A 13,106-nucleotide genomic window follows, 5' to 3' on the forward strand; every position below is an offset into this window, starting at 1 on the left:
GTCTCTTATGACAAAAAGGAAAAAAGTCGAATGAGAGATTTGGACTTTCTTACTAGAGACTTCAGTAACCTAAATCCGGTCGATCAAATGCTAATGGAAAAGCAAAAGGAACGTATCCGAAAGAGGTTGATCGAAGAAGACCAAGCCGAAGAATAAGAAGAATGTTTTTTTAGTACTTTAATTTTTATTTTATTTTTAGATATTAATGTGTTTTTTTTTTTATTAATGTGTGTTTTTTTAATAATTTATGAGTTTTTTTAATAATACGTTGTTTGAATATATTTATAAAAAAATAAAAAAAAAATTCACTGGAGCCCCTGCTGGAGCCCCTCCACACCAGGGCCAGAGGCTCCAACACCCCCCTTATCCAGTTTCTCTCTCTGCCACACGTCATAATATTATTGGTTGGATCCCCTATTAAAGCCCCCCACACCCCTCAGCCTTATAGCTTATTTACCACGGTAAAGTGGAGTGCGTGAAATTTAAACTAATTAATGATAGATATATGTAATTAAATAAATTTCTAAAAAAATAAGGATCTTGTGATAAGAAAATAAAAAAGTTTGAGAGTATGAAGATGGTTTTATAAGACGGAGTGAATATGGTTGTATAGTTTTATAATAATGGTTGGTGAAAAATTAAATTTGGTAGGTAAATGTATTTATTTATGATGGCTAAAACATGTCGGCTAGGAGAAAAAAATTTGACGGTAAAGCGAAACTGGCTAAATAATTAAGTGAGTAGGTAAAAATATTTAATTTTTAGGGCTAAATTTACACCGGCTAAAAAGACGGCTAAGTGAAGCCAGCTAAATATTTAATAGAGTTGGTAAGGTTGGTAAAATATTCAATTTGACGGCTAAATAATAAAAAAAAATGCGGCTAAGTGAACCCTTAGCCTACAAGTCGAGTTAGAGCCGGCTAAAAAGAAATATTTGGAGCCGGATAAGTAAATAGATAAGTATCCTGAAGCCGGTTAAGAGTCAAAGATGCCGGCTAAATAACCATAGATGTAGGCTAAGTTTAGACGTCTTTGACACGTGTCAAATTTTTATTGCTAAAGGTGGGACCCGTTTGCTAAAGTGGCGGCTAAGGCTTAGCCGGCTTCGGTGATGTGTAGGCTAAAATAGACATGTGTTAGTTGTTTATTTGTCAAAAAACCAATAATTAGAAAGATGTAGGTTAAAATAAACATGTCTGTTTTAATAAAATTTTGATCAAACATGCAACATGCATATTCTGATAATTTTCCCATATCATTGGCTGTCTTTTAAACACGTAAATGTTACAAATTAGTTTTTCAATTATTAAAATCCTGTAAACGAAATTAATATAGACTCCACGTTTATAAGTTTAATATTAATTTAATAATTGTACCAAAACTAAGATCCATTGACATTCTAACTCTATAATTAAATGTGTTAGCCTTTCCTTTTCCAACAAAATGATTAGAAGTATCTTCAAATTAGGGTACAAGTATTCTGAAAAAAAAAGAGAGTCTTGACGCACCCAATTGCACACGTACACAGCACCAGGATTGCATCATTTCAACGTCTACGTCCTTTAAAAGAATATATTTGATCTCCCCTCCAAACAAATATTATCACAAGCGAGATACTGTTTTTTTCTAAATGCAAATTCAATTTGTATTAAAAAAAAACCTGGCCTAAGCAGATCGAGGCACAACACGTACACAACAGCAAACAAGATAATCACATTTAAAAATGAAATCACACCATTCTTAATTCCCAACGGAAGAGTTGTGTTTGGACCTAGACTTGAAACAAACAAAGCCGAGCGATTTAATATCCTCCAAAATCAATCCGTCTTGACCTCTTTAATTGAGAAGAGAGCTTCGTTCCTAGCCTTCCAAATACACTAGCATGCAATAATGATAATTCCGTGAATATTCTTTTTCTCCACGCCCAATAGGGTGTGCGTGGTGCGGTTCGGTGCGGTTTTTGACTAAAACCGAACCAAAAACCAAACTTTCGGTTTTATGATTTTTTAAAACCGTTCGGTTTCGGTTTTTTGGTTTTTGGGTTCGGTTCGGTTTTGAATGCGGTTTTTTCGGTTTTTCTAGTCGAGCCAAAACTTTTTGGGTAAAAAACACTTGACCCAAGATATTGAAATCGAGCATGCCATTTTTTTTCTTTAAAATAATGATTAATAGAAAATTGAATATTTGCACATAAAATATTAAAAGATAATAAAAGACATTTGAAATTAAAATTCAAAATCAAAACCGAAAATACCTATTATTGGTTTTTAATCATACTTGCAAACCAAATAAATTTGTATTAACAATATGTTAAAATTAAACAAATATCCATCGGTAGATTTTGTTTTAATGATTATGGTTATGATGTTATGGTTATTTCGGTTCGGTTCGGTTTTTTTGGTTCTTAACAAAATACAAAACCGAACCAAAACCAATATTTCGGTTTTTGCTAAAGTTCAAACCCGAACCACCGGTTTTTATTTCAGTTTGGTTTTTTCGGTTCGGTTTTTCGGTTTTATTGGTTTCGGTTCGGTTTTGTGCACACCCCTAACGCCCAACCGCGCTAAAGAATAAAGATGAAACAAATCTCTAACCTTGAAAGCAAAATTTTGGTATCTCTTGCACCGTCTATTAATAGCTTGCTAAACTAAAGCGGAGATGTAACACGAGGTGAAAAGGTGGTCTGCCGTCTTGCCTACTTCCCTGCATAGAGTGCAAACTTTGAGAGTGAAATCATGATATTCCTTTTCGAAAGAGTTGTTAGAGCGGGTGTCTGATCCATCTCAGCTCTCCATACATCCGAAACTGTTACATTTGTTATAAATCCACTTTTGCACCACTTGAAATTACAAAATTCCCCCAAGTTGCCTCCTTTTTCTAAGTATAACTTTTACCTTGTGCACCGAAATATGGTTCCAATTATCTCCCCCTTCCAGTACCGTTTCTCTCTTTCATTGCTAGCCAGAACCTGCTCGAGAAGCGACACAATGCTGTCACTTGATTAACGGATCAACATAGATGAACGAACATAACCGCGCGAACAACAATTAAAAGAAAAAGTAAATATTAATCTACTAGGTCTAAAAACATAATAGAACTAGAAGAAATTATAATGTTTTATATTATAATTACATAAAACAGAATAAATTGTTATGAACCTGAATTTCTAGATGAATATATAAATGAACGGACATAACCGATGTAAGCTAATGAAGATAAATAAATTACTAAACGAGCGTAAATGAAGAAAGTAAACAATTGTTCACGCACATAAATAAAATAACAAACATGAGTTCATGTTCATTAATTTAATTAAATGATTAAAAAAATGTTCATGCCCTTCATTTATTGAATGAAATAGACAAATATTAAGAAACTTTCCGTCCTGCAATTCACCTTTCAGGTTAGCTACACCCCAATACACCACAAACGGAGCTCCATTGTATGGCAGTTAGCTTCGAGAGTGAATTACTGAAATATATGATTTATACCTCTATAAATAATTGTTACGTACATTTAATTCTTTTTTCATTACTCAATGAGATTATAAAACTTTTAAAGTTCGTGAAATTAACTTTCTGTCAAACGGCACTTTTGTTTTTCTAGTAATACAAAGTGGGTGAGAGTAGGGATGAGCTATACCGATCCCAAAAATCACAAATTCTTGGTACCACTACCGAATTTACTCATCCCTAGGTGAGAGTTTGTATTTATATGAGAGTCATGATTACTCACGAAAAAATTAAATTCTGCAAAATGAAAGAAGTCGTGTAATTTCATATTCAATTTCTATTATATGAGAATCAATGGCAAAGGATAATGATTGCCCGGGTTCCAAGCCCATCTTTTAGTGTAATTTTACCCGTTTTCCTCCCAAAACTTTGAGACCCGTATTTTCGTCCAAGGTTCGCCCCGATGAGAATGAAGTATAACATCTATTTAAATACAATTCTATTTATTGTTGTTGATATATCAAAAGCCAACTAGAAAATGTTGATAGAAGGCCAATGAGTTCTTTGGTGGATGGAATATGCAAGATTCCCAGAATCCTTATTTATATTATTTTATGTATATGCAACTTGGTAGTAACATTCATAAATAATATACGATATTATTATTCCCTATATATACCAGCCCTCTACGATCTCTCAGTTCATTAATATCTTCATTCCTCATCGCTACAATATAGTTTTCCACTTCTAGTTCTTAAAAACACAATTCATAAATTCGTAAAAGTTTCGATCTTTCTAGGAAATGAGGTCACCTGATAAGCGAATGATGAAGTACAAGAAGGGATTATGGTCACCCGATGAGGATCATAAGCTAACATATTATGTCATGAATCATGGCCATGATTGTTGGAGTTCTGTTGCCATTAATGCTGGTAGTTAACCTCATGCATGCATCAAAAGGTATATTAATTATCGAAATGAAACGAGTTTACTAATCACATTTCCTTCTTTTAGGTCTGCAAAGGAACGGAAAAAGCTGTAGATTAAGATGGATTAATTATCTTAGGCCAGGATTAAAGCGTGGCCCATTTTCATCACAAGAAGAGGAAACCATTTTGACCCTCCATGGATTGTTAGGCAACAAGTAATTAACCACATTCATTTTACATTTATATTGATCAGTGTTTAAATTAGATGCAAAGCAGAAACATGATTTATAGAGAGATAACTCATGTGAGAAGTTCATATATAATTGAATGACATTAAATAATGAAATAAATGTGTAAATATATCTTCAGTTAATAATTTACGTGTATTTAAACTAAAAATGAAACCAATCCTATGTTGGGTCTATAATTTCACTCGTAGTCCAGGTTAGGTCCTCCTTTTTGTTGCGGCCTTTTCTATCCCGATTTTTTCTTGCCTGACTTGTCCAAGTAGGAGCCGGCTAACCGCTAACTCTTGGTTCAGGTCCCTTAACAGATTAACATTGCTTGAGTTTTAAGTAAACTTTTACTTATCAGGTGGTCTCAAATATCACAACATTTGCCTGGAAGGACAGATAATGAGATAAAAAACTACTGGCACTCTCACCTCAAGAAGAAAGTAGAAGAATCACACGTTCAAGTTCATCATAAAAATGATAATTACACACATTCAAACAACATGGCAAGTAAAGAACCATCTTCATGTAGCCTAACTACATCCAACATCAACAACGGGTCATGTGCTCATATGGTTCAGCCGGTCCCTCAAGTTTCCCATGTTAGCAACTTACCAAAACTTTTATTTGCTGACTGGATTAGTGTAGATGAGTTTCAGCGCGACTTTGGCATGTCAAGTGATGAGTCACTTAGTCATGGTTCAAACTTAAGCACCATCACACATGAAAGGCAGCGTAATGAAGGATCAACCGAGGGCGCTGAGAATCAAAATTGTCTAGACATGGGTTCAAATGAAAATATGCTTTTCAATCAGATGACAAATGATCAGCTTTTTGAATTCAATGTTGAAGATTTCGACATAGATAATCTCATGTATATGTAAGGTGTATTTCATTAAGAAAGAGTGAAAAACATTATCATATAAATAATAAAGAATCGTGTATATGTACATAGCTAGAAATTTAACTCCTTTTTTACGGTTTTTTCATAGCTATTTTATGTTGTTGAAACAATAATTTTAATTGAAAACTCTGGTTTTATGTTCGTTATTTTTTAGTCATTTAATAACTTTTTCAGTATAAAAGTTTGGCAAAGTTTTAATTTTATTATTTTGAAGAACTCGGACAAGGACATGGATAAAATATAAAACTAGTTAGCATCATGTTTGTTACTTTGTTAGCATTTTTATCTTTAGTTAGCTCTACAATTGTATTTAATTGTAAGCTCTATATAAAGAGAGAGTGATTATTATTCAGAAACACAATTATTCATAATTATGAGCTTTTTCTATCATTTTAATTCTGTAAGTATTATTAGCTTTGACAAGATGTGCCCGCGCGGTAAGAGTGTGACAATTGTTTGACGACGTGTGAGCATAGAGCCTGTCAAATGGAGTGTGGAATATATAATGATTTTTAGAGAGGCGGCAATGAAAAAAATATATTTTTCACGGGACAAACGCCCAATGATTTGTCCGTCATTCACAATGATAACACAACTGGCGCCGAATCTTATTAGTTATTAGTTATCCAGGGCACCTGATTAACTTATGAGTTCCTTCATTCTTAAGTTGAGTCAAGTCATTCAAGTCCGGGGTTCCTTCAAACCCAGGTCAGAAGTGATGGGTCGCTCATGTAAGAAGATGAAAGCTTAGATCACTTGCGGCGGCCAAAGAGCAATTTTAAGAAGCAATCCCAAACACCCCCTAAAACTCATAAGTATTTATTTGAATATCATACAATTTTGATACTAAACCAAGCTAGTTGCTGACGTTATGTAATTTTCACACGTTTCATGAATTTTTTTTATGCTTTTATTGTTCTACATATTTCAAACCTCTTTAAATTTTTTAGTTTCACATATTATATAACCAATTTTTTTAGTTAGAAAAGTAGTCAGGTATCTCAATCAAGTATATTATTACAACACATAGATGTTAATGCATGTCTATGAATTTAAAAGAGGATTAAATTTGTCTTATACGGATGCCAATATGATTAACGCAAAATTAAATGGATAAGTAGCCAGGATATCTCAATCAAATAAACTATTACTCTCTCTGTCTCATTATAAGTGTCTTAATTTGATTTTTCAAGTCTTTCTTGTTTAACTTTGACCGACAATATTTTTGTTTGTGTTAGATAATACTTGATGTAAAATATATGAATGAATTGGGTTTTAAATGTATTTTACATTGATATAATTTTCATCAAGTATTATATGATACGAAAAAACATATTTACGATCAAGTTTGTAAAAGAAAGACTTGAAAAGTCAAACTATGATACTTATAATGAGACGGAGGGAGTATAACATAACGAGGTTGATGTATATGGGCTAAAAAGAAAAAAATTGTCTTATTCTATTTCTTTTGAATGACAACTTTGTATACACCCGGCAATAACCAACCCGTGAAACACCAAAAACTTACATTGTTACACCGCTACTACAAAAAGAGGTATTTGATACGGCCAAATCCGTAGCAAATCAGTAGCAAATAGGGGTTTGCTACGGGATTTGCCACGGATTTGGTCCGTAGGTACAAGTCTCGTAGCTAACTAATTTGCTACGAGTTTTTGCCACGGAATCGAAATTTTGCAACGATCTTAGCTACCAAAAGAGATGTCGTTATTTTTGTTACATTAGCTACAAATTTTGCTACAAAATTTTTAGCTGCGGATTATTAGCAACGAATTATTAGCTACAAAATTTTGCAACATTTTTTTAGCTACGAACGTTTTGCTACAATGTTATAACCATGTAATTTTGCGATGGAATTATTTAGCTACAGAGTTTGCTACCGAGTTTCAACAACTTTGGCTATGGTTTTTGCTATGAAATTTAGCTACAAATTTTGGATGAGTTTTGCTACGAATAAAGCTACAGAAATTCACATGCTTTCGCTACGGATTAATCAAGATGCTGGCTACGGATTTAACTAGACCTTGTATCGAATTTTTCAATATTTTTTTCATTTTTATATTCTTTTTCACTTTTCCCCATAAACAATATATTGAAATTTTATAAAATACCATACCAAGGATAAAAATCCAACCAAATAGCATAAAATATTCAAATGTAATACAAGAAAGATCTAAACATCCAAAAAGTAAAACAATAAAAACTGAAATTTGCTTTTTCAACATAAACCCGTATATCTAGCTAGTTTCGTGACAATAGCTGAAGTATCTCATTTATTTCCGCTTATAATATCTCATTTTCTTCAATTTTCTCCAACATAGCATTTTCTGGCTTTTCGTTCCAACTCCGGTTTTTTTTTCGATCCAGCTTAGCAATCTTTTCCTCCGACTAATACCCTGTAATTATTAAATCTGCACACCATTGTTAGGAACACATCAATGTTCAATGTTTAATTTATACACAATTAAATAAGCTACTTATAAATAAAAAATTGACTAGTTTGTGAATGTGTATAACGAGATTGTAAGTTAGCAATTGTGTTCAGTATTAAGCCCAATATAACATATATTCTACATTGTGATCCAATTTTATATAGTCTGTTACTGATAGAAACCACAAACCAAACCGTTCATCACGGATTGAAGTTTTTAACAAACAAGTGAAATCCATGAACCACGCTTCAAACCCGAACCAACCAATGTGTACTTCATCTGGTTCCGGGCTGTACCCGGTGCACACTGCTGATTGAGTTGCAAAGAAGACCAAACTCTACGGTTTTTTTTTTTTTTTTTTTCTAAAAGAGAATATATATACCTAATTTATGCTACAGGTGAAGTAAAATATAATCAAAGCATATGGGCAAACTAATTTTTCACATAAAAGTAATTAGTAATTGGTTTCTTAATACCCACAACTATACTTTGCATTTCATGTTATAAATAACAATAAAAATCAAATTTATATTATTATTAAAATTAAAAATAAAATATATATATTGAACAAATAAACTAAACGTTATAGATAATTACTATTATTATCATAGCTGCAGTTTTGATCACTATTTAGAATTGCACTAGGCTGAGGCATTTAGTGTGGACTTACCTCCAACATTGTGTTTACTATCGCAACCGTTACCTTGCCCGCTACCTCAACCACCATCTTGACCTTTACTATCACCTGCTGAATCGTGTGCCATAATTCTTAATATTCACAAGGACTATTATGTATAGCATGATAATAACATAACTAAAAATTTGAAAATTAGAAACATACATTTATCCTTGGCGTTCTATCAACTCTCCACGGTCACCATCACTGCCACCATCATTGAAATCCAAATTGAAATCATCATCACCGTACACAACGCTATAACTACCAGACGGTAGATTTATCATGTGCAGCTCTACTAGAATTGGGCTAAAAGATCAAACTACATTATAATATATATGAAAAGTCTAAAAGATCAACCTGCAAACACACCTCATGAAGTTGAAGCGACTCGTAGAAAGTGCACCTGAAAATCACAGTAAAACTTTGAGTCATGTGTCATTTTACTAATATTGAACATGATGATGGGAGATCTAATATTTAAGGTTGTGACTTACACAAATTTAAAAACATACTATGTAAGCTGTCAATCCTATATAACGAATCCATATCAAAAGCAAACCAGTTAATCGAAACTGTTAATATCAAAAAAGTCATATGGCATTTTCAAAGAAACCCCGAATTCAAAAGGTTTATAAACACCAACCGAAAAATAAAAGCAGGCTAATATTAAGATTCATGATGAGGAAAATATAATTTTAAGGTTGCCACTTAAATTAAGAAAAAAGCATACTACGAATTGGTTGTTGGATCATTTACAGAAGTGGAGTCAACCCATATAATTGACAAATGAGAGAAATTACCTTGGATTGAGGAGTTGGATTAGGGTTGTGTTCTTTTAGTCAGATTGAGGAGAAAATGCGAAGGGGAAAATTTTATTTGATTAGTTCAATCAGTGCTTGATTAAAGCTTCATCTTCATTGATGGCGATGGATGATTGAGGAGAGAATGCGAGTTGAAGAAGAAAGAATGGGCGGTTAGGTTATCATAGAAGAAGAGCAGAGATGGGATCTTTTAGAGTGCGGTCAAATAACTTTTATTTCGGCAGTCCATCACCTAAAGCCATCTAAACAAATCCCTATAATGTTTTTTTTATCATTTTGAATCAAAATATTCAAATTAATCTATACATTTTGAATCAAAATTCAAAATATTTGAATAAGTAAACAAAATATTCGTTTGATTTTATCTTTTTGTTTAGTTTAATATTATTGTTCTGAATCTAAGCTCACATTACTTAAAAAAATTCCATTTTAATTGTTTTACGTTAAATGTAGGGAGCAAACGAGTCGAGCTGCTCACGAGCAACTCGAAATCGGCTCGTGAAAGACCTTGACTGTGTCGAGCTTAAACAAGCTAGAGCTCAAGCCTAAAAGTAGGCTCTCTTAATAAATGGGTTCGAGCCCAAGCTTCACTTATTAAGCTGGCTCGCGAGCCTAAACGAGCACATGTCATTTATATAATTATGAAAAAACAACTAAATAATATATATTGTGTAACATAAAAAATATATAATTGACACACACACACACACACACACACACACACATATACTCCTCTCGTCCCATTATAAGTGTTTTATTTTGATTTTTCAAGTATTTCTTGTTTAACTTTGACCGACAATATTTTTGTTTGTGTTATATAACACTTGATGTAAAATATATGAATGGATTCGGTTTTAAATGTATTTTACATTGATATAATTTTCATCAAGTATTATATTCTTGATGAAAATCCCGTTTGATTTTTATCATTTTGAATCAAAATATTCAAATTAATCTATACATTTTGAATCAAAATTCAAAATATTTGAATAAGTAAACAAAATATTCGTTTGATTTTATCTTTTTGTTTAGTTTAATATTATTGTTCTGAATCTAAGCTCACATTACTTAAAAAAATTCCATTTTAATTGTTTTACGTTAAATGTAGGGAGCAAACGAGTCGAGCTGCTCACGAGCAACTCGAAATCGGCTCATGAAAGACCTTGACTGTGTCGAGCTTAAACAAGCTAGAGCTCAAGCCTAAAAGTAGGCTCTCTTAATAAATGGGTTCGAGCCCAAGCTTCACTAATTAAGCTGGCTCGCGAGCCTAAACGAGCACATGTCATTTATATAATTATGAAAAAACAACTAAATAATATATATTGTGTAACATAAAAAATATATAATTGACACACACACACACACACACACATATACTCCTCTCGTCCCATTATAAGTGTTTTATTTTGATTTTTCAAGTATTTCTTGTTTAACTTTGACCGACAATATTTTTGTTTGTGTTATATAACACTTGATGTAAAATATATGAATGGATTCGGTTTTAAATGTATTTTACATTGATATAATTTTCATCAAGTATTATATGACATGAACAAAAATATTTGCGGTCAAAGTTGGAAAAGAAAGACTTGAAAAGTCAAATTAGGACATTTATAATGGGACGGAGGGAGTATATATATATATATATAATTATAAATTTAATAACTAGTAAAAAAGTTGAACTCGAGCTAAAAGTTTACTCACGAGCCGAGCTCAAACTTTAGAAGTATAGAACGAAATAAGTCGATATTAAGCTCGAGCGCTCGGCTCCTGGTTTACACACCTAGATTAGAACGGTCGGTTATATCACCGGGTTGGTTTTAATGTAATATAATAAAGATCCAAAGGTATCCAAACTAGGTATTAAGCCCGTCACTTAGCCACATGGTAGCGACGCGAATTCGTTCGGTTATGATTGGGTTTGTAATGATATTGACAATAAACCAAAAAAATAAACGAAAAGGCGTACCATGCAGGTTCTACTAACTGAATACACGTCAGCACCGAGCACAAATTCTATTGGTATTGATGACGTCGACTTTAAATCGTAAACATAAGTGACTAGTGTCAAAAGAGTAACATAAAAATTAAATAAAATAAATAAATTTGCCAATGCCTAAATACAACAAATTAATATATTTAAAAATAAACACTAATTCTAACATATTTGCAGAAAAAAGAATTAAAGAAAACTACAACGAATCAAAAAAAAAAAAAACAAACCCCCCGCGTTGCAGCGGAGAACTATGTGAATCCTGTCAGTATAGATAGTATCGGCACTAAGTCGTAAACATAAATGAGTAAGCTCCAAAAAATAACATATTAAAATTTTAAAATAAAAGGACAAAACCCCGAACACTTCGGCAACGAACCAATTCGAATTTAGTAGGCATCGATAGTATTTGCACTAAACTTTATTTTATGAGGTTTTAAATATTGATTTTCTAATTTTGCTAAGGATATTGCTACCAGTTTTTTGAAATCATTTATATCATACGAGTTTTCTCAAGTTTGTTACGGATTTTGCTATCGATTTTATGAAGTCATTTTTATAATACTTATTTACTCATATTTGCTATGAGTTTTGCTACATACCATTGTTTTAAATTAGTTTTCTTTTCCTACCATTTTGTAATGAATTTTATGTTAATTTTTTAAAAATATTTTGCTTTTCTCAAATTTGCTACGAATTTTGCTACGGATTTTACTAAACTTTATGTTATGAAGTTTTTAATATTAATTTTCTTTATTTTGCTACTGATTTTTGCTACTAGTTTTTTTGGAATCATTTTTATGATACTAATTTTCTCAAGTTTGCTATGAATTTGCTACCACTTTTAGGATTTCATTTTTATAATACATAATTTCTCAAGTTTGAAACGGATTTTGCTACGGATTTTATGAACTCATTTTTATAATACTTATTTTCTCAAGTTTGCTATGGATTTTGCTACCGATTTTATGAAGTCATTTTTATACTACTTATTTTCTCAAGTTTGCTATGAATTTTGCTACATATTTTTTTTTGCAACGAAATATTCATAGCAAAATCATAGCAAAATGTGTCCCTAGCTAATCCGTAGCAAATTCGTAGCAAAAATTGCTACCGATTTTTTTCGTCGCAAAATTTGGTGGCAAATACCTCTTTATAGTAGTGCACGTAATTAAACGAAAACAAAAATTACACCAATTAAGCCAAATTGATAGATGGATCACTTCTTTTACTCTTCACTGAAAAGAAGCCTAATGTTTTTATTATATCTTTCATGATTGATGACGTGGGTAAGTTCACCATCAAAGCTAAAGCGTTAATGCCCATTAGTAGTTTTACATAGATGAACTGATAATGAGAGCATACTATAATTAATCTTATGAATGCTATGATGATTCTATTACCTCATATGATATTCTAGTTAGATTCGTTTTCCCGCCACAAATTGTAAATTCATACTGAGACCATCTCCAACAGTTTTTGTTTCAAACCAATCATATCACTGTCATATCAACTTTCTTAAAAACCATTTTTTTTACTCCAACAATACACATTCTCAAACAATCTTTACATTTTTACATCATCAATTACTTTTACATTTATTTTTAAATAAGAATTTCACAATACTATAAAATATATAATCAAG

The sequence above is a fragment of the Bidens hawaiensis genome, unplaced genomic scaffold (genome assembly GCF_021521415.1).
Source record: "Bidens hawaiensis isolate Kalapana, Puna unplaced genomic scaffold, B.hawaiensis_p1.1 tig00001685_1, whole genome shotgun sequence".
Classification (NCBI taxonomy): domain Eukaryota; kingdom Viridiplantae; phylum Streptophyta; class Magnoliopsida; order Asterales; family Asteraceae; genus Bidens; species Bidens hawaiensis.